The 21,494-nt window shown below is 41.8% G+C and overlaps 1 long non-coding RNA gene across 1 annotated transcript in view; it reads right to left on the bottom strand.

Annotated features, from left to right (window-relative positions):
* The window catches only part of LOC150013271 (uncharacterized), a 39,360-nt gene that overhangs the window by 14,544 nt on the left and 3,322 nt on the right, over positions 1–21,494 (bottom strand). The window contains exon 4 of the long non-coding RNA XR_016510803.1: positions 18,914–19,002. This is a non-coding gene — a long non-coding RNA (uncharacterized LOC150013271). The remainder of the gene's footprint in view (positions 1–18,913; positions 19,003–21,494) is intronic.

Genomic DNA, 21,494 nt, shown 5'->3' with positions numbered 1-21,494 from the left:
ATAGATCTGAACTTAAACAAGGAGAACCACTTTACTTTGAGAATGGATTTTAATAAAGATCGAGAGAGATACACTGACTCATGAGTGCGTTTAGCAGACTCGTTTGTCAACTATCAAACAGCCTCCACACTGCCAGCATGATGCCAGGACAAACGGAAGATAAATGGGGAATGAAAGGTATAACTCTTCTCCTGAAGGAGCGAGCGAATCCAGCAACTGTGAAATTCTGAGTAGATTGTAAGGGAAAATAAGCCTAACATGGGAGCCCATCCTAGACTCAGAAAATCTTTGTAGAGTGAATGGATGAGCAACAAGAGACAGAATATAACTGAGGTAAAGCAGATAACCACTGCCGTAGCAGTTCAGAAAGGGACAGATCAATGTGGGACTGAATAAGTGAGGAAGGATCACAGAAAATGAATTAAGTTTCAGTGCAAAGAATGATCCAGAATATCCTGTGACTTCTAAATCTCCTGTTCCCTATTCCTGGTCTTTTCCCACTCTACTAAGCTTCCTGAGACCATACACTGTATCTGATTTCATTCACTGCAGAGAAAGTTTAATTTATAGACTCCTAATTCCGCTGTTCATATTAGGTAACAGTCTTAGCATCATATGCTTAATATATGCAAAAAAAGGTGCTTATTTGTGGCTCATTTTGTTTTTTGCACATGAAGTATTTTATGAGTCCAACTTTTTAAATTGTATATTTTTCACATATGCAATAACATGCCTACATAAGAGTATTTTAAATATTTTAAGATTCAACTGTTCAACTAAAATTTACTTAGAATACATGTTGTATCAGTCAGGATAGGTTAAGCTATGCAGTGGTAACAAATGACTCTGAAATCTCAATGGCTTTGCACACCAAAATGTTATTACCCACTATGCTGCATGTTCAGGTATACAGCAGGGTGGGGGTTTTTACTCTGCAGGAACAAGGTTCTGCCATTTACAGCATCTCCAGATCTATAGGAAAGGGAGGCACAGCTGAAAAGGATCATGTTTCAACTCTAGCACACTTTAGTCCAGAAATGACCCAAACCACTTTTGCCTACAGCCCATTGGTCAGAGCTAGTCACATGATCTGTCTAACTACAATGGAACTGAAACATATGGGAGAACAGGTGGAATGTGTGTTGAGTGCCATCATCCTTTCTAGGCTCACTTTCTGTAAGGAAATCTCAGGACCACTGCAGTGGTGAACTTGTTGCTATAATGTCAGGTAGACCTCCAAGAGAAGGCATTCTCTTTCTCTGGAGTCTTGAGAGAACCTGAAGCGATGGGTAGCAGGATATGGGTGACAGGATATCTGAGATAAAGCTGCCTTTAGCATCCTGGGTCCCTAAGCAAATACCAATTTCAAAAACAAAAGAGGAAATGGCAGTCACTGCTGATAAAAACTTACCAAAGATGTCATCAGTCTCTAATCGGAAAACCCAAACTATTGCAAAAAGGCCTCTGATATTCTAGGCCACCAAGGTACTTCTTCAATGGGTGATACCAAAGGGCCATAAAGAATCTAGACCAGGAGACACAGCCAGTAGGGAAGAAGCTGACTGAAGTCTGTAGCGAGGTGCTGAGGGTAGAGTAACTGTTTGGCCCAGTCTTCACATTCATGACATCTCCAATTTTGTCTTGGTTGTCATTTCTAACTAGGAATACCATACCATTCTGGAAATATATTAAGTAGATTGAACATTTAAAATGTAAGTGTTTTATAAGATCTATTTGGTGTCTCTTCCTTTTTTAAAATACAGGAATTTTAAAAGTTAAAATTTCAAGCCCTCAAACATCCCTGAAACCCTGAGAAGCCTTACCAAGGATAAGTAATCCAGTGGAGTTAGTCGATAAAATCAGTTGCAAATGCATGTGGGTGTTAGCGCTCTGGAGACTAGCTGCCCTAACCCAATACCAACCCAGAGTCATAAGCAAACCATGCTGGTAGGGTGACAAACCACACAGAGAAAGGTAAGAAGCCACACCTGTGGTGGGGGCCTTCAAATGTAGTTTCTCAACCCAGCCCATGTGGTTTGTACCTGTCCTCCAGGCACTCTAGCTACCAAAACCTTGATTTGTAATGGTGAGAAGCTGGTCAGATTCTTTGGGCTGAGAGGATTCAGGATTAAGCATTGGAAGTGTGGTCCGTGGGAATGGGGGTCTGGCCTGAGGCCCACTCAAGCCTATCACCTGAACAAATATCTTCCTGTCACACTGATGTCACTGAAGAGAACAGCTGAGGTTCAACAAAGCATCGGCTAATAAATTGTCTCCACAGTGTCAGCTCTCCTGCTGGGGGGCTCATCCTGCACACTGACATTAGTTTTCTTAAGTTGAGCAAAAGGAAACCCAGGATAGCATTTATCCAGACTAACTGGCTAAGTTGGCGCAGTTGGCTCCACAAGCTTAAAGACACCTCACTGATCATTAGTTCCAAATAATCTCAAAACTGGGCTCTGTAAATCCTTCTTCTCTGGGAGACAGATGCAAACCATGGGCCAAGTCCTCTGGGGCCCAGACCACTGCTTCCTGTGGTGGGAAGATGTGGTAGGAAGAGGCTCCCAGCTAGGTGACAAAGCAGAGGGAGAGAAAGGCCTGGCCTGGGGGCAGGGTGGAGAGGCTTGCTGAGAAACAGGGTGTTTGTTGTTGGTTCCTCCAGCCCAAGGCTGCCTGGGAACTCGAGGAGGTGCAGAAGCCCAGGCACCAGGTATATGGCATCGCTGTTGATGCTGAAGCTGGGCAATATCAGCAAAAGGCTAAGGTGAAGTTGGGTTGTGCAGAAAATTGCTTGCTGCCTTCTGCCAGTGGCAACTTGTGTTTGAAACTGCATTTTGCATTCAATGATGGAAAATGGGGTTGAAGTTCTTGTCCAAGGCAGCTGACATGACCGGATTCAGATTATCTCTTTTCTGTGCTAAGAAAACACTTATATGGGCTTTCAGAGAGTTTTTTCCAACTTTCTAAGGTGTGTCGATCGAAAGTATTTAGTAAGTGTCTGATGGTACATGGCCGTAGGTGCACTTCTTTGTAGCAGAGCAGCTTCACAGACACAGGTTCGTGGGTTTTTATTGTCTGGCACAGATGAATCACAGTAAATTTGGGATGGACTATCCCTCTCACCTTGGAAGAGTTCATTTATGGTGATGTACCTGGTGTGTTCTTCTTTATAGACCCTGAGCTCTCCAATTCTTTCTTTACTTTCAGCTTTACAAATAGTCACATGCCTAGGAAGTTCTTCAAGGAATGTTCTGGCTGTGCTCTTATATTCAGGAGTGCACTAGAGAACCTTGCTTTTAGAAACTCAAGGATTTGTTTGGTTTTTGAAAATGATTTCTGTTTGAACAATTTATGTATTTGGGCCTCTCTGGCTCACATCACTTTTAGAAGGACCGATCTGAAATATATAATAAAGGAAGCAGCACCAGGCTGGACTTTATCCAAGCAGACAGCCAGGTCAGCACAGAGTCAGACTCTTCTACAAACCCTCCTGCCTCCGTGGTATCACCCACTGGGCAGTGGACAAACCATGTGACCTAAGTTACTTTTGCTGGCCAGCAAGTAGACTCTTCCCAGTGGATTCTTCAAGCCCTTCTTTTTCTTGCAACCTTGTTCCGTTCTGATTTCCTTATGTAGACTATGTCTACGAAAGTAAAGGGTTGGGGTCATTCCTTAAAGATCATGAGGCTCAGAGTGTTGGTAATAATAGTTCTAACTTATCTACTTGAATTGAAATTTTCCAAAGCAATGAGCATAGGAGTCAGAAAGAATAGATGGTGATTAAAAACCATGTGGCTCTGCCACTATGGGCCTTTGTAGTGGACTAAGCAACTGCATGTTTTCTGAAGTAAAGTAAATAAGCCAACAGCATAGCTGCTGCCAAACAAGTCCTCAGATTTCTATATTTATATGAAAAGAAGCAAAATTCTAAGCAAAAAGGAAAAGAAGAATTTTGTCGATACAGAACTAATTGCAGGAGAAAAACCTCTGGCTGAGAAGGTATAAGACTCTGCTTTCCAATAAATGCCCATTGAGGACGCCCAATGATTGAGATTTTCTTTTAACAAATACCCAACAATAAGCAAGGCATACATGGCATTGCTCTTGCAGACTTCACAGAATAGTGACAAAAAATTAGTTTGAGCAAAAGAACATATCAATAAAAGAATTACAAATGACAATCAGTACTTTGAAAAGAACAGATAAAGGGCTGACTTAGAGAACAATAAGTCATCAGAAAAGGCCAATCGGAGGATGTTATGTTAAGCTGAGGCCTAGAGGGTGAGGAAGAGAGGGAAGAGTGCCCCCAAGCAGAAGAACAGCAAAGCTGGAGACCCAGAGAAAGGAGAAATTGAGCACATTTGAGAAGCTAAGAAAGGGCCAGTGTGGCTGAACCAGATGCACCAACCAAGGATAAGAAGGAGATGAAGTACAGTTAGAGGTAAGCAGGGGCTAGGTCATGAGGACTTTCTGGCCACGATGGGGATTTTGGACTTTAGTCCATTTGTAACAAGAAGAGATAATTATGATACGAAATGGTTTACCTAATTAGAAGATTATTCTGGATGCTGTGTGGAGAATGAGCTGGGGTTAAGGTAAAAAAGGAGAAAGAAAATAATTCAGGAAGTGTTAGAATAGTCTATATGAACTGTCAGGATAGGCTACATAAGCAATAACAGTGGACTGGATGAGGGTAGTGGCATGGGGAACAGAGAGGGGTAGACCAGTTACGTGACTAATGGTTTTGCTTTGGACATATTCAGTTAGATATATCTGCAAGACATCCAAGGAGATGTAGTGAGTAGGCAGTAAGATACACAAATCTGGAGTTTACAAATATAAATTTGGAAGTCACAAGCATAAAACAGTTTTTATATATCTGGGAATGAAGGAGTGTCGCTGGTGTGAGACATCAGAGTGAGAAGAGGGGCAGGACTTAGCATTAGGAACTGCCAAACGTGTCCACATTAAGTAGTTGATATGTAACCTGTAGAGGAAAAAGCTTTAAGCAGTTTAGTTCTAGGTCTGTCACTAAGAAGTCTGTGTTCTTGAGCGAAGAAACTGGGTTACATGGACCCAAAGTTCCCTTAATGTTTACCACTCTATAATTTTACCAAAAGGCATTTTCCCAACTCTGCAATCAGGGAAATATTGAGGGAATTCAGGACTGACTTTAAAGAAATCAGCAAGAATGACACCCACATCCCACCCCCCGTGTTTCTGCAGACAAAATGCTGGGGGGCAGAAATGATGGGCCTTAGAGAATCCTCACACCATTGTGGAGAAAACTTTAAATGATAAGAAGAACCAATGAGGGATATTTATCAACTTACCGGTAAAATTCATGTGTGTCTTTTGGATGAGGAAATAGCTGGGAAAAGATTAGGGGAGACGGGGATTCCCTATCCAGGCAGAGAGAACTAAGCACACCATCAGCTTTTCAACCTATGAAAGTGAACATTTTTTATTCTACCTTTTGCCGAAGTAGAAGCAGGATGGAATACCTGGGCCTTTGGATCACCTAAAGTAAACACTTCTCAGGGCAATGGGAGAGACCCTATCTCAGCAACATTCCTTTATGAAAAACCTCAGGAAATGAACGTCATAGCAAGTTATCGTAGAGGACATTGAGTCTTATGCGGGTTCTTGTAGGTCCTGAGTTACTCTCTCCTGCAGGTTATATACTTTGGGAAGCTATAATCAAGAAAGAAATAGGGGGCTGCTGTCGTTAATACAATTGATAAAGGAGTTGTATGTATCATTAGTGTATCAGTTTGCATTTGCTGTATAGCAAGCCACCTCAAAACTTAGTGGCTTAAAATATCAAACATTTATAATTATAATTCTATGGGTCAGCTGAGAAGTTCCAGTTTGGGCTGACTTGGATGATCTTTGCCATCAGCTAGATGAGTTTCATACCATCCAGCAGGAGAGCCCAGGGAATACCAATGGTGTTCACATAACATGACAGAAATAAAAAGTGATTAGTGATACTCACAGTGGGGAGGATACAGAAAATAGGCATCTTCCAGCATTGTTTCTGGGAATGTATGCTGTGTAATTTTTGAAGAAGAAATTTTGACATTGTGGGTCAAAACAAAATTTCATGTACAGTTAAGTCAATTTCTTTTATTTTTACTTTTATTTTCTAAAATAACTTTTTAATTTTTCAATTACAGTTGACATACTATATTTCAGCAAGTCCACCTCCTGGACTGTCATCTAAGGGCACAGTCAGAATATGAATGGATATATGCACCAATGTGTTTCATAGTACAAAAAGGGAAAACTTGATATACTGATGCACATAAATTATAATATATATACTATAAATAACAATATAATATCAGCATGTTATATATAATTAATTATATAAATTAATATGAGTATATATAAATATAATAATTTATATTATATATTTATAATGGAATATAAAGATATGTAATATATATTGAAAATATATTTCTTCACAGTTAAATTATTATTCAAAGTATCACAAAATGCCACTGGATATCTTAAGCAAGATGAAATATAACCTGATTTATATTTTAAAATTATATCTTATGCTTCTGTGTAAGGGAGAAAGAAGGGAAATAGTAGCTGGAAGCAGACATACCAAACAAGAGGCTCAGTCCAGGTGAGAGAAGATCAAGTCTGGGACTAGGTCATTAGCTGTGAAGGTGGGAAGATATGGAAAAATTCAGGATATATATTCTGGATCTAGACTGAAAGGACTTGATAATGGACTGGATGATGGAAGGTAAGGTAAAGAGAGGAATGATCACAGAGGCATCCCAGATGGGGTCTGCTCAGTTGGGTAGAATAGTGTCATTAACAGAGATGTGGCAGAAGGACAGAGGTGGGTAAACCTGTGGCTTTTTATGTTTTTAATTAATATTAGAATAGAAATGTCAAGGAAGTGTCTGGATAAATGAGTCCTCTGGAATGGAGATGCGAACATTAGCATAAGAATAGTATTTAGAAATGGGACTAGGGGGTTCCAGAGTGTCTTTGTCCTCCTCAGAGAAAATGATCTCCTCTGCTCTCTACCAAGGGCAGAGGAAATGTTGTTAATACCTTATTGCTTCTAGGAAAAGACTTTCAGGATGTTGCATTTCAGGGAGAGGAGAGCCAAAGCACCATTTTGCTGCTTCCTGAGAAGCAGAACCTGGCCCATAGGGAGGCCAGTGAAAACATGCAGACTGTGGAGAGGTTTCACAGGTGGATCAGCTCATATATTGGCAGCATAGGATAAGGCACACCTATGCTGCAGTAACAGATAGGCCCTGTGGTCTCAGTAGCATAGTATAATAAAGTCTTTCTTGATCACACAGTGGTCTAAGGGGACTCAGGTGGCCATCCTCCATCTGTAGCCCTTTGAAACATGTGGTCCCCAAGATCACCAAGATAGGGGAAGAAAGGGGTGGAGAGATACACAACAACCACCCCCCTCCACTTCAATTAACTAGAACAAGTCTAATTGAAAAGAAGGCTAGAAAATGCAGAGCTGGGGGCCTCTGGACTAATCAGTGAGCAGTCACTACCTTTGCTACAGTGGGCCATACTGTGGTAGAGATTAAAGGGAGGAAATCCATCTTTGAACCTTTCATAATTGGCAGGCTGTGCCCCTTCATTTTCACCTCTTCTCTGCTAACTTAAGCTCCTACCCAGGCTCCTTTCCTCAGGACTTGGCACTCTATCACTCAAGAATTAATAGGGCCTGAAGAAGAGACTGCTTCCTTGGGAATCTGCTTTTAACCATTAAAATACAAAACAAGCCTGTGTAATGATAGTGTTTCTGGCCCTGTAGCAGGAAGAGAGAGTTGCCAACATGCCAATTAAACATTTATCTAATTTGTGTAATGATAATGGCTTCCTTCATTTGATACCTACTATTGTACATATTGCCAGCATTGTTTTTATTGTTATTGCTTTTATTTTATTGTTATTTCTATTATTATTCTGGCAGCATAGTCAAGTCAAATCCCAAATCTGAGGCCTAGTAACCTGGAACAAGATACTTAACCACTCATTTACTTCATTTGCTCAACCATTTAAAATGAGGATAGTGGCACCACCCCCTTGTCACCCTGAAGAGGATGAGACATGACAGCTGTAAAATTCAAGCTGTTACAATAAGTTACTTGAACAGAAGAAGGGTTAAGAAATGTAGTTCTAAAGAACCAGGGTGACAACCCCAGTTGACTCACTGGACACCCTTTCAGGAGAGGAAGAGTGAAGCTGGTGGAGGAGAAAAAAGAAGTGAAGTAATTCTGACAGAGGCCTTTGAAGCAGGACTTGAGGCCCTTCTTCCTTGTCTGGAGTACAGCTGAGCCCAGAACCTGAGACTGTCATACCCACAGTTTCAGAAACAATGAAGCTCCCACACCACACAGCTCTCTCTCCATGGAGTAACTCTATGCCACCACCCAAAGCGGGTTTTCCTCCCAGGAGTCCCAGTTCCCCTCTGAATTCATGCATGGAGACCAGCATGTTTCCATCCAAGGAAAGAGGCTGGCAGTATGCTAAGAATATTGACACAGCAGTGGTTTAATTAAATCTTTAATGGAAAACCAGCTGAGAGGTGGGGCCTTCACCAACGCCCTTCTCTGAGCAGCCAGCTCACTGGGAGTCTGAGCTCCTGCCATCGTCTGGTCCCAACACTTGAGCTAATACTGTCACTCTTGCCATGACGGCACTCTCAAAGTGCTGAAATGTTATTTGAAAAAATAGCTAGCCCCGAATTTGAAACCAGACACCTTTCATGGAGAAAGCTCTTGGATAGAAATTCTGGGTGTGACACAGGCAAAGCAGAAACCACGGTGTGGCGAGAGGGGAAAGCAGTAAGAGCTGGGACAATGGTGACAGAGGAGCCCCGGGAGATGGAAACTCACATTTCTGTCCCCTCAAGTCACCCACAGGCTGGCCCCAGACCTCTTCTACGAGGACCATTCTTTACAGTCACTTTGAGATGAAAAATCTGGAATCCCAGATGAGATGGCCATGCATGACATGCCAAGGTTCAAGAAGGAAAACCAGCAGATACGATCATCATGCCCTTATTGGACACATGCCTCCAAAGTTTCCATTTCCTCCTCCCTCAAAACCAGGGTCAAGCATTTCCCAACTCCTGTTGTTTTTCACAATATTATTTAACATTTATTAAGCATTTAAAACATACTAGGCCTGCTCTATCCAATATGGCAACTATAAGACACACAGGGATATTCTGCACTTAAAATGTGACTGGTTGAGTTGAGATGTACTATAACTATAAAACAATACCAGATCCTGAAGATTTTGTTAAAAAATGCAACATTCCTTATGAATAAATTTTTTAGTTCTTATATGTTAGAATGACAGTATAACGGATATACGAAGTTAAATAAAATGTGATTAAGATTACTTTCACCCTTTTTAAACATTTTTTAATGTGCCTCCCAGAAAATTTAAAATCACATCTATGACTTGCATATTTTAATTGGACAGAAATACATTACACAGTAGCCAGGCACTTTTTATATTATCTTCTCATTTAATCCTTAAACAACACCCTTGAGATCATTTGCATTTTACAGATGAGACCTGCTCAAGGTCACATGTTGCCCCTCTCTTCTCCAACTCCCCTCCTACCTCCCGCCCCTTTATTCATTCACTCACACCAGCCACTCAGCTTCCTGTGTTCTCAGCACTGGCCAGGCATACTCTGCCTTGCGGTCATTTTCCAGCTGTCCTCACTACCTGGAATGGTAGCTAACTACTTGGAAAATCTTTGGCATTATCCAAATGAGATTTGACTTCAGCAGAATTGTAATTACTGATCCTCAGCTTCCTTCTAATTTTGCTCAGGGACATCTTCATAAAATGGGTCTTGCCCATCAGCTTTCTATCCTCATTTCCTTCCTATTCCATTTCATCATTTTTACCATTACTTACCATTTTCTAATTGCTATGCAGTTTACTTACTTGATATGAATCTACTGAAAGTCTCCCCATGGTAAAATGTAAGCTCCCCAATGGCAAGGACCTTGGTCTGCTTTGTTTCCTGCTATAAACCAATCCCTTAAGAAAGTACCTGGAACAGAGAAGGGGAATGAATGTTTGTGGAATGAATGTTTGTGGTCTCTGCCCTCAGGACTCTATAGCTTAGTGGAGGAAACATCACAGATAAGAGCGGTCTCTAGCGAGGGATTTTGTGACAGGGTAAGAGGGTCAGACACCGTCGTCGTCGTCGTCGTCGTCGTCGTCGTCGTCGTCGTCGTCGGCAGCCGTCCGTCTCGAGAGACGATGGCGTAGCTTCTTGAGAGTCTATCTGCACCGCCGAGAATGGCTGTGCAGTCCGATTCGGGAGTGACAATCCCTGCCGCACTTGGTACAGGTGAAGGCAGATGGCTGTTGTTGCTGCTGCTGACGCTGCTTCCGCCTCGATCTTTTCTGGGCCGCCTCCTTGTTGCGCGCAGCCTCCGCGCGTGACGTACCTTGCCTGACCGCGAGCCTCCAGGCTAGGCGGTCGTCTGCTTGAACTTCCCATGTGTTGAGATTGATGGAGCATTGTGTCATGTCCTTTTTGCAGATGTCTTTGAACCGCAGTTTTGGGCGCCCTGTCATCCTCTTGCCTTCTGCTAGCTCGCCGTAGAGGAGGTCTTTGGGGATACGGCCTGCATCCATTCTTTTGACATGGCCGAGCCACCTGAGGCGTCTCTCGCTAAGAACTGCATGCAAACTGCTCATATTGGCTCGCTTCAGCACCTCGGTGTTGGGGACCTTATCCTGCCAGGCGACCTGCAGGACGCGTCGCAGGCACCTCATGTGGAAGCTGTTGAATTTCCTTTCGTGCCTTGCGTAGGTGGTCCACGTCTCGCTGCCATAGAGGAGAGTGCTGAGTACGCAGGCTTGGTAGATGCGCAGTCTGGTTTTCTCAGTGAGGCTGGAATTGTTCCACGCTCGCCGGTTCAGTCTGGCCATAACTGTGGCTGCCCTGGCGATTCTCCGGTTGACCTCCAAGTCGACTGACAGAGAGCTCGAGATGGTGGACCCGAGGTAAGTGAAGTCGTTGACAACCTCCAGGGTGTATCCGTCGATGGTGATGCATGGGGGAGTCCCCGTGCCTTGAGCCATAACATTCGTCTTCGTCAGGCTGATGGCTAGTCCGAACTCCTTGCATGCGTGGGAAAGGCAAGTGACTAGCTGCTGGAGTCCCTCTTCGGAGTGTGATGTCAAAGCTGCGTCGTCGGCGAAGAGCATCTCACGGATGAGCACCTCTTTGACTTTGGTCTTGGCTCGTAGACGGGCCAGGTTGTAGAGCTTGCCATCGGATCTGGTGTGAATGAAGACACCCTCGCTGCAGTCCTTAAAGGCGTATTGGAGGAGCATGGCGAAGAAGATTCCGAACAGCGTAGGCGCGAGGACGCAGCCCTGCTTTACTCCGCTGCTGACTGGGAAGGCCTCAGAGGTTGCGCCGTTGTAGGACACCGTGCTGTGCATGTTGTCATGAAAGGACATGACCACAGCAAGCAGATGTGGTGGACAGCCAATCTTCCGTAGCAAGCTGAAGAGTCCGCTTCGACTGACCAGATCAAACGCCTTCGTGAGGTCAATAAAGGCGAGGTAGAGTGGTTTATGCTGCTCGTGATACTTCTCCTGCAGCTGGCATAGGGAGAAGATCATGTCCACTGTTGATCGGCCAGCTCTGAAGCCACACTGGGACTCTGGGTAGACGCGGGAAGCAAGGGTCTGCAGGCGGGCAAGAGCGACCCGGGCGAATACTTTGCCGACGACGCTGAGGAGAGAGATGCCCCGGTAGTTGTTGCAGTCGCTGCGGTCTCCTTTGTTCTTGTACATGGTGATAATGTTGGCGTCTCTCATATCCTGGGGGATGTAACCCTCCTTCCAGCAGAGACAGAGTAGATGGTGGAGCGGCTGTAGCAGGACTGGTTTCCCGCTCTTTAGGATTTCTGGAGGGATTCCGTCGCTTCCTGGTGCTTTCCCGCAAGCGAGGCGGTCGATGGCTTTGCCGAGCTCTGCCGCAGTAGGTGGGGTGTCTAGCTCCTCCATGACTGGTAGGTCTGGGATGGCGTTAAGAGCAGTGTCTGTTACGGTGTTCTTCGTTGCGTACAGCTCAAGGTAGTGCTCGGTCCACCGCCGCATTTGCTGTTCCTGGTCAGTGATGACCTCACCTGTCTTGGACTTAAGGGGGGCGATCTTGGAGGGGATTGGGCCTGTTGCCTTCTTGATACCCTCATACATTCCTCGTGCGTTGCCTATATCGGCGGCTTCCTGAATGCTTCTGCACAGGTTTAGCCAATAGGTGTTGGCACAGTGGCGGGCGGTCTTCTGGACTTTGTTCCTGGCAGCCCGTAGAGCTTGAAGTGTACTGGGAGTGGGCGTGACCTTGTAAGCCAGTAGGGCCTTCCTCTTAGCCTCGATCACGGGTTCCATTTCTTCCCAGTGAGCCTCGTACCAGTCAGCGTTCTTCCGCTCTTTCTTCCCGTAAGCAATAATGGCGGAGTTGTATATGGCGTCGCGGAGACAGAGTTGTATTAATATGGAAATTTGAAGCATGGGGCAGGACAGAGCAGATAAAGTGATTATTTAAAATAGAAGACCTCCCTGCTTTTAACTGACATCATTGCAAATTGTACTTCACAGATACAGCACCTTGCATCTAGGAAGAATGTTTGCCATACATGTATAACATATATAAACATATATAAGTGCTCTTAAAGTAACAAGATTAAGATTAATTTGGGACTTACTGAATCCATCTCATTGCATTTTAGTTAGGGTGTCATAAGCCCCAGTGTGCCCAGAATAGTGCCAGTTTATCTCTTTACCAGTATAATTATTAGCACCACTCTTTGCTCTCAAAATTAAATTAAATGGTTATCTTAATTATATTAATCCATATGTTGACACTTTTAGATACATGTGCATATGTATACACAAAACATGTATGTATATGAGGGAGAGACACTACACATCACAAATAAGTGGTGTTCTAAAAACTAAGCAAGTACATTATTTGGAACTTGGAATGCATTTTCCCTTTGAAACAATGATGGCTGTGTTCTAGACACCTTTAGAAAACAATGTCATGACTGGGGACCCCCACTCTGCTCTCTTCCACCATTCTCTTCCCCAAAAAGCTGATCTGAATGGTCTGCACTGACTGGTCCTTTGTTCTTTCATTTTTGGTTAGCTTAACACAATAGGGAGGGGGAGATTGAGGTGGAGATATTGACTCCCTTGGCTCCCTGCTCAGTTAGCATAGGCTGGCCCTCTCTCTCTACTGAATGGGCCTGGTAGTGACCCTCCCCACAAAGTTCCCTGTCTCCATGTTTTGATAACCACTACCCTCATTGACTCTTCAGGCCTAGAAGTGACATCTAAGATGGCCCGTTGCCATTCTCCAGGATACTGCACTAACACCCTGCTCTCTACACCCTGCTCACATCTTTGTGAACAATCCCCTTATGAAATTCTCCTAAATTAGCCAATGTGAGTGTTGTGAGTTTCCTCTCTAACTAATACAAAATTCTTTGATGGACTGCCCCAAGAAACTAAGTCTGTAAGTTTATTGTCCCATGGGAAAATTAATTACAAGGAACAAGTTTGAGTTCCAGAAAACTGTCAACTCCTAATATGCTCCAGCTGAAAAAGGGGCTCTCACCCTGAGTAGATGGGGGTGAAGTGCCACAAACACCAGTCCCACGGTTACATCACTTCCACGGAACCAGATGGGAGGACTGCAAGGTGTCCAGATAGTGATCATGCACAGTTAAGGAAAAGGGCTGGAGCCCCTCAGTTACCATGTTCTTGTACAAAAACTAAGTTTAACTGAGGGTTTATAATGCAGATGTGGCTTAAATATATGTAAACCTGAGTGCATAGAAATAGTGACTCATTCATCACATATTTATGGAGTGAATTGTATGTACCAGGCATTTTGCTTGCAGACCCTTACATACACACACACACCCCTTAGTTATGAGATATATATATATATACACTTTTTGATATATGTGATATATACATATCATGTCAATTAACAATTAAAATTTGAGCTTAAAGGTACAATTGAAACAAAGCTCAACTCCCTCCAGAAACTGAGCTCCAGAGAAGCAAGTGGCTTACCTGTAAAGGTACACTGGAAAGCCATGGTGGCAATAAGTGGCTCTCATGCTAGTCTCTCAGGACATCTATCTGACTGTTTGGCCATCCCTCTTTAATGCATAAGCCATTTGATATTTTTTGGTTGACCATAAACATGGCTGCAAGATCACTAATTGGTATATCTATGCCCATGAATAAATGGCCCTCTAGTTCAAGAAATGAGCTCATCCTATTCATGATTAGCATGAAAATATTACAAAAGGAATAGCACCCAGGGGATCCTGTCATGCCTGCTATGGGAAAAACCACACTGACAAAGGTACATTGAAAGTCTCTGTGAAAAAGAATGCCATTTTAAACATACATATATCAATGGAATAGAGTAGAAATCCCAGAAATAAATCCACACCTTTATGGTCAATTAATATTTGACAAAGGAGGCAAGACCATACAATGGCATAAATATCTAGTCAATAAATGATGTTAGGAAAATTGGACAGATATATGCAAAGAAATGAAACTAGAACACCTTCTTATACCATACACAAGAACAAACTCAAAATGGATTATAAGTCTTAAACATTAGACTCAAAACCATAGAAATCCTAAAAGAAAATATAAGCAGTAAAATTTCAGACATTTCTTGTAATATTTTTTTCTGATATATCCCCTCAGACAAGGGAAGCAACAGATAGACAGTTGGGACTACATCAAACTAAAAAGGTTTTGTACAGGAAAAGAAGCCATCAACAAAGTGAAAAGACAACCTACTGAACGGGAGAACATATTCACCAATGATACATCTGATGAGGAGTTAATATCCAAAGTTTATAAAGAACTTATAAAACTCAACACCAAAAAAAAAAAAAAAATTCAATTAAAAAATGAGCAAAGGACCTGAATAGACACTTCTCCACAGAGGACATACAGATGGCCAATAGACATATGAGGAGATGCTCAATGTCACAAATCATCAGAGAAATGCAATTTAAAACTGCAATGAGATACAGTCTCACACCTGTCAGAATGGCTATCATCAATAAATCAAAAAACAACAAATTTGGGTGAGGATGTGGAGAAAGGGGAACCCTTGTGCACTATTGGTGGGAATGCATATTGGTGCAGCCACTGTGAAAAGCAGTATGGAGACACCTCAAAAAAATTAAAAATAAAACTGCCTCATGACCCAGCAATTACACTTCTAGGAATTTATCCAAAGAAACCCAAAACACGAATTCAAAGTAATATATGCACCCCTATGTTCACTGCAGCATTGTTTATAAAATTTGGAAGCAGCCCAAGTACCCATCAGTAGATAAATGCATAAAAATGCCATGGCACATTTACACAATGGAATACTACTCGGCTATAAAAAAAAGGCAATCTTACTTTTGCAACAGTATGGATGGACCTGAAGAGTATTGTGTTAAGTGAAATAAGCCAGTCAGAGAAAGGCAAGTACCATATGATTTCACTTACATGTGAAATCTAATAAACAAAATAAACTAACAAACAATATATAAACAGACTCATAGATACAAAGAACAGTCTGACAGGTTTCAGAGGAGAGGGAGTTGGGGGTGACTGAAGAAGGTGGAGAGATTAAGCAAAAAAGAAAAAAACTCATAGGCAGACAAGAGTATGGTGATTGCCAGAGGGAAAGGGGAGTGGAGGGAGGTAGAAGAGTGTAAAGGGGGGATAAATGGTGAAGGAAGGATTGACTTGGGGTGGTGAACACACAATACAATATACAGATGATGTATTATAGAATTGTACACCTGAAACCTACATAATTTTATTAACTGATGTCACCTTACAATGTCAATTTTAAAATGCCACTTTTTGCAGGCTGGAGAGAGCACACCAAGATGGCCAGGGGACAATGAACACACATATAAAGGAGAAACGTAAGAAGAAAATGTGCCATCACATTCAATTCAATTTCAGCACAATCTGTAGGGAATCTCTGTAGCTTCATCTGTGACAAATGGCCCAGAAAGATGTCACAGACCTTCAGGTAAGAGCCGTGCAATGTGCACACTTCAAGGTCTGGCTCCTGTCTTTTTCTCCCTTGGTGCTTTCATCTATTTTATATCTCCTGTCAACTCTTAGGATTTTTATTTACCCACAATCCTGATTCTGCACCTCTCTCCTGAACTGCTGGTAAGTTCTAGGGGCCCATCTGGACATCTTTGTAAAAGCCGTAAGAGTGAGACCACTATGTGTCATCCTGACTTCTCACCCCACTTACTTCAACACCAAACACAGGTCCACACAGTGTTCTCTCAAAATTCTGATCTTCTGAACATACCAGAAAGAATTAATCCATGAAACACTACCCTTCTTGGACCTTTTTGCCTGGTCTCATGGTTTGTGCATTTCGGGTAGAACACACAGCACTGAGATGGCCGCCAGAACACTTGTGAGTCCTGTTAGTGCTCCCTGGAGGCGCCCCATGTTCGAGCCAAAAAATGACTCATGGATGATCAGTTTCATGGTGCTAAACCCCGGTCCCATGACAGCATCATACTTCATTGGCTTTGACATTCTCCTTTGTAACTAAACAGAATTAAGTTTCTCTTACAACCACTCTCATAAAGCAATATTGACTACACTGGGTAATTTGCCAATCAAGGCCATTAATTTATAATCTAGATATTGTACTGGGACCAAGAGACAAAATTGCATTATGGATAATGACATGCTGTACTTAGAAATCCTGGGAAGGTCTGATTGGGTATTCATTTGTTTTTACCATATTAGATTATTTCTAATTGTCTGAATTTTCCCTACCAGCCCTCCTCATAGATGCTATCCATATTTGTATTCATGTCAAAGACTCAAACTAAAATGGAATCAGTATTTAAGGAGGAAACTTATAATGAATTTTGTGGTTTATTCTACAATTCTGAAGTGTCAAGTTAATGCTAGCCCAACAATATTGAATTAAGAAAAGACTAATTATTATAATCAAATTGTAATTGCTTAGATTTAAAAATGCCTGTTCCAAGTACTGCATACCTACTCTTTTGTTTAATCCTAACAATGATTTTATAAAATAGAACTACTATTATTCTCACTTTAGTCATGAGGCAACTGTAACTTTACGAGGTTGAGGTAAATGTTCAAGGTCACAGGATTAAGGGTAGAAAAGTCAGGATTCAGATCAGATCTCTCTTTACCAGAACCTTGTTCTTAACCTCTAACCAAAATTGAAGGAGAGGGAAATGAAATACGATTACTTTTCTCCCATATTTTTTGACTTATGTTTTTTTTCCTATTTTTCATCTTTCTACAGTGTTTGGAAGGTGGAAGAGTACTACTGAAGTCTCAAAGCAATTTAGCATTTGCTTGAGTCAGAGGCAGTTGACCTCAAAAGAATTGGGCAGGTTTGATTTGGAAGTTTATTTGTTAAATCATAGTTTATCTCTGAAGAGAGAGATTATGATGCCAAAAAGAAAAAAAAAAGAAAAATAACACCTAATATTCAGCCCAACATAAACAAAGATGAAATCTCTAGAATTACATAAGAGCTTCCCACATGAGTGATTTGTTTACACCTGGGGAAAGGTGGTGGCGGTGGTGTTAGTGGTGGTGATGTATATGTGTGTGTGTTTAAGAGAGAGAGAGGGAAGGAGAGAAAGACTGAGAGACAGAGAAGTTCATTGTTTGTATTTGTAGGAGTAGGGTCTATGGAAGCAGACTTCCTATTCCAGGCAAGTTTACAGCGAGATAAACTACAGTTAGTATTTCAATGATGTGTATATGTGTGGGTGTGTGTTTTAGGGATAGAATCAGGATGAAGTGAAATATAATTTCATTATGAGGTGGTTAGTCTAAATCTCTCAGGTTTCCTCTGGTTTAAGATTTCAGGAGGGTTGTAAGTCCTCCCTTGCCAAGTGGAAAATGAACCTGCTCATGCAGGTAGTGAGCAAATTTCCCCCACAATACTAGAATACAGGAGACACACCACTTTCTTATTCTTGCAGAGCAGGTAAATCTGGTTTCAGGTTCCTCATAAGTTCATTCATTTGTCCTTCCATAGAGTATTCACTTATATTACTCACTTCTAAGAAAATCTAAAAATACGTATCATTTAAGTTGCACTATAATATATATGTTCTTAATTTCATAGGAAAAAATAGTGATATAAAGCAATAAAATATTTTAATGTTACATATCATATTATGTTATACACCATGCCTACAATATATGTACACTATTTTTAACCTTACATACAAATATTAATAGCAGAATTATAGGTAATTTTCACTTTGTCTTCATGGTTTGGGTTCTTCCAAGTTTTCTACAATAAAAATATATTACTTATGTACATAGGAAACAGAATGATAACTTTTTTTTAAAGGATAGAGCCTTTAAATAAATTGCTATAATTCCTCATTTCCCAAAATGGAAAGCTCAGTTTCCAAATCTGATAGTATAAACTATGCTAAAGAAATATTCAGCCTATGTAAACTTTAAAAAAAAAAAAAAAAAAACTTTCTACTCAACATTCTGTATCTCCACTTACCATGTACCTTCAAAGCAGGTGGAGAAATGGACTCAGAGCTACCTCCCCTGCCCCTGCCCCAATACACTCATACTGAAGAATGTGGAGAATGAGTATCATCCTTAGTGGATCAATTGCTCAGCTATGACTTCCCAATGCCCATTGTGGAAATGTGACCTCTGAGAGCCCATCTAAGCACCCAACATCCTTTTACATAAATAAAAGCAGCAGAGCCCACCCTGGATTGCTGAAAGTCAGTCTCACTCTCAATGTAATATAGCACATAATTACCCTTATGTTGAAAAGGAAGTTCTACTCAAAGTCCTAAGCTACAAGGCAGTTGGGGCTGGTTTCTAGAGGACTGGAGTCATCAGATGTAGCTGGAATGAGAGAAAGAGTGAGGAAGATATTACTAATGGGGCAGTGTAGTTTCCAAGGTGAACACTGGACAAAATATCTCCACATGATCATGAATGTCACAGAAGGGTAGTCAGGTGTCTATCTTCTTCCCAGAATGAGTACCAAGATGCCAGCCATCCTATTACCAGAACCCTGTCCTTAAACTCTAACCAAATTCAGGAAAGGGTTGAGACCCTATGTTAGCTTCTGGGACTAACAGGCTGTCTCTCAATTGCACTATTTGGTTGATTCTTCTGGTCAAAATAGTTGGAAAATTTAAGAATCTTGTTGATATCCATCAATAAGCTTTTAACATGCTGCAAGCACCAAAGGAAACATATGTCTACTATGGCAACTATTATGAGCCTAGAACCAAGGGACATGCAAGTATAGAAATGATTTTGACCTCCCTGAAAACTTAACAGGACAAGTAAGACTGAAGAATGTGGCCCTGGCTGGTGTGGCTCAGTGGACTGAGTACCAGTCTGTGAACTGAAAGGTCACCAGTTCAGTTCCTGGTCAGGGCACATGCCTGGGTTGAGGGCCAGGTCCCTGATTGGGGGCCTGTGAGAGACAACCAAATGATGTATCTCTCACACATCTATGTTTTGCTCCCTCTATTTCTGTCTCTCTAAAAGTAAATAAATAAAGTCTTTTTAAAAAAGACTGAAGAATGTGAAATATCAGAAAATATTATATGCATATATTGAATACATATACAATATTCTCTCACTTATTGTGGGTATTATGTTCTAGACCCCCCTGCGAAGTGGGAACCTTACATTTATTTTATACTCTTTAACCTACATAACTTTAACAACATATGTATATAGTACCACAAAATCCCGCGCTATAGCAAAAAATCTGTGATAAATAATTAAATATAATATATTTTTAAATCCCATGATACAGTGAGGCCACAATAAGTGAACCATGATATAGGGGGAGAAGGGGTGCTGGGCAGAGGGGAGCAAAGGGGAAAAAATTGGAACTATTGTAACAATATAATCAATAAAATATACTTTAAAGAAAAAGTGAACCATGATACAGAGAGGGACTACTGTATATGATAATGAGTAAATTTGCCCCAAAACATTGGAATAAAAGAGACACACCATTTTCTTATTCTTCCAGCATAGATGAATGTGGCTCCAGGTTCTTATGTGTGTGACTCGCAGGACATCGGATGCCAGTGTCTGTGGGCCCCTTTCTCTCTTCCATCATTTTAGAAAGGATTCCCTGGTCATCCTGGCCCTTAGTCTAGGAGAGATGAGGTTCCCTCAGTCCCTTCTGCTTCTAAGCCTGCCTTTGAGTGGTACTCTTCTTCATTCTGAGTCAGTCATAAGCACACATGGGATAAGCCAAAAAATACACCACTTCACAAGGTGTGGAGTCTAGCAACAGGCTTTGCAATGGGAGATTCTTCCTTCCCCTCTCAGGGCCTCAGTACTGGATATCAGTCCCCAGATAACCACTAGACGTTCCCTCAAAGGCTCAGCTCCCTCCCGGGCTATTTGAGATCTTGACTTGTCCAAAGTGAAACAAGGCATATGCAGTATGGGATTACAATACTTTGCAAAGCACAGGGTCTTAGGTATGAAGACAAATGATGTCCCTACATAAGCTAGACTGAACTGAGTGAAATTAACCAATAGCTTTCCCCAGGATCACCCTAAACTGCCCTAGTCCTAGTCATATTACATGCTTGGCCAGAAAGGCTGCCTGGAAAATACACCAGGTAGTTCTCTGATCTGCCCCTTGGCTAATAGGAAATGCGTCTTGGTCACAGAAACCTCATTGGAGACCAGAGTACACATCTTCGGTCTGCAGCCACTTTTCCATCTCTCTCTTTCCACCCTGTTTACTGCAAAAATCTCTTTTTGTTGAATCTTTCTTTTAAAGATAGGGATAAAGTAACATTGTGCTTCTGGGCCATCTCAAAAAGTCCCTCCAACACTTAACTCTCTGGGATCCTTTTCCTCCAAGTCCTTGGCCTCTTGTATTCCTTTATTCAAGTCATGATCTATCTGGAAGGTCTCTTTTGTACCTCTTCCTGGGAGCAAGGGCACTGTCGTGAGTCTAGGTTCAGATAAACCTGGAACTGAGCATGAATCCCAGTTCCAATTCTTACTAGCTATGAGATATTAAACAATTTCTTGACCTCTAAGAAACCATTTCCTCAACTATGTAACATTAATCCTTCCCTCTAATCATGGTAGTGAGCACTGAATGAGGTGCTAGGTGAATACACGCACTTTCCCTGACTGTGAAAAGGGACATTATATGAAATGGCGCTCAGGTTTGAGTGAAGGGGCATGACCAGGGAATTCATTGCATCTCACTCATTCTTATTTATAAACTGTTCAGGGCAAAGAGAAGATTTATATACGGGGGAATTGTTCAACTTTCTATGAATGATAGACTCGTCTCTCTCCTGCCTCTGAATTCCTCTCAGTCAAGCTCCGTATTTTAG

This window comes from Furipterus horrens, unplaced genomic scaffold (assembly GCF_987537825.1).
Source record: "Furipterus horrens unplaced genomic scaffold, mFurHor1.1.pri manual_scaffold_4, whole genome shotgun sequence".
NCBI lineage: Eukaryota > Metazoa > Chordata > Mammalia > Chiroptera > Furipteridae > Furipterus > Furipterus horrens.
This window is presented reverse-complemented; position numbering and strand designations above follow the sequence as displayed.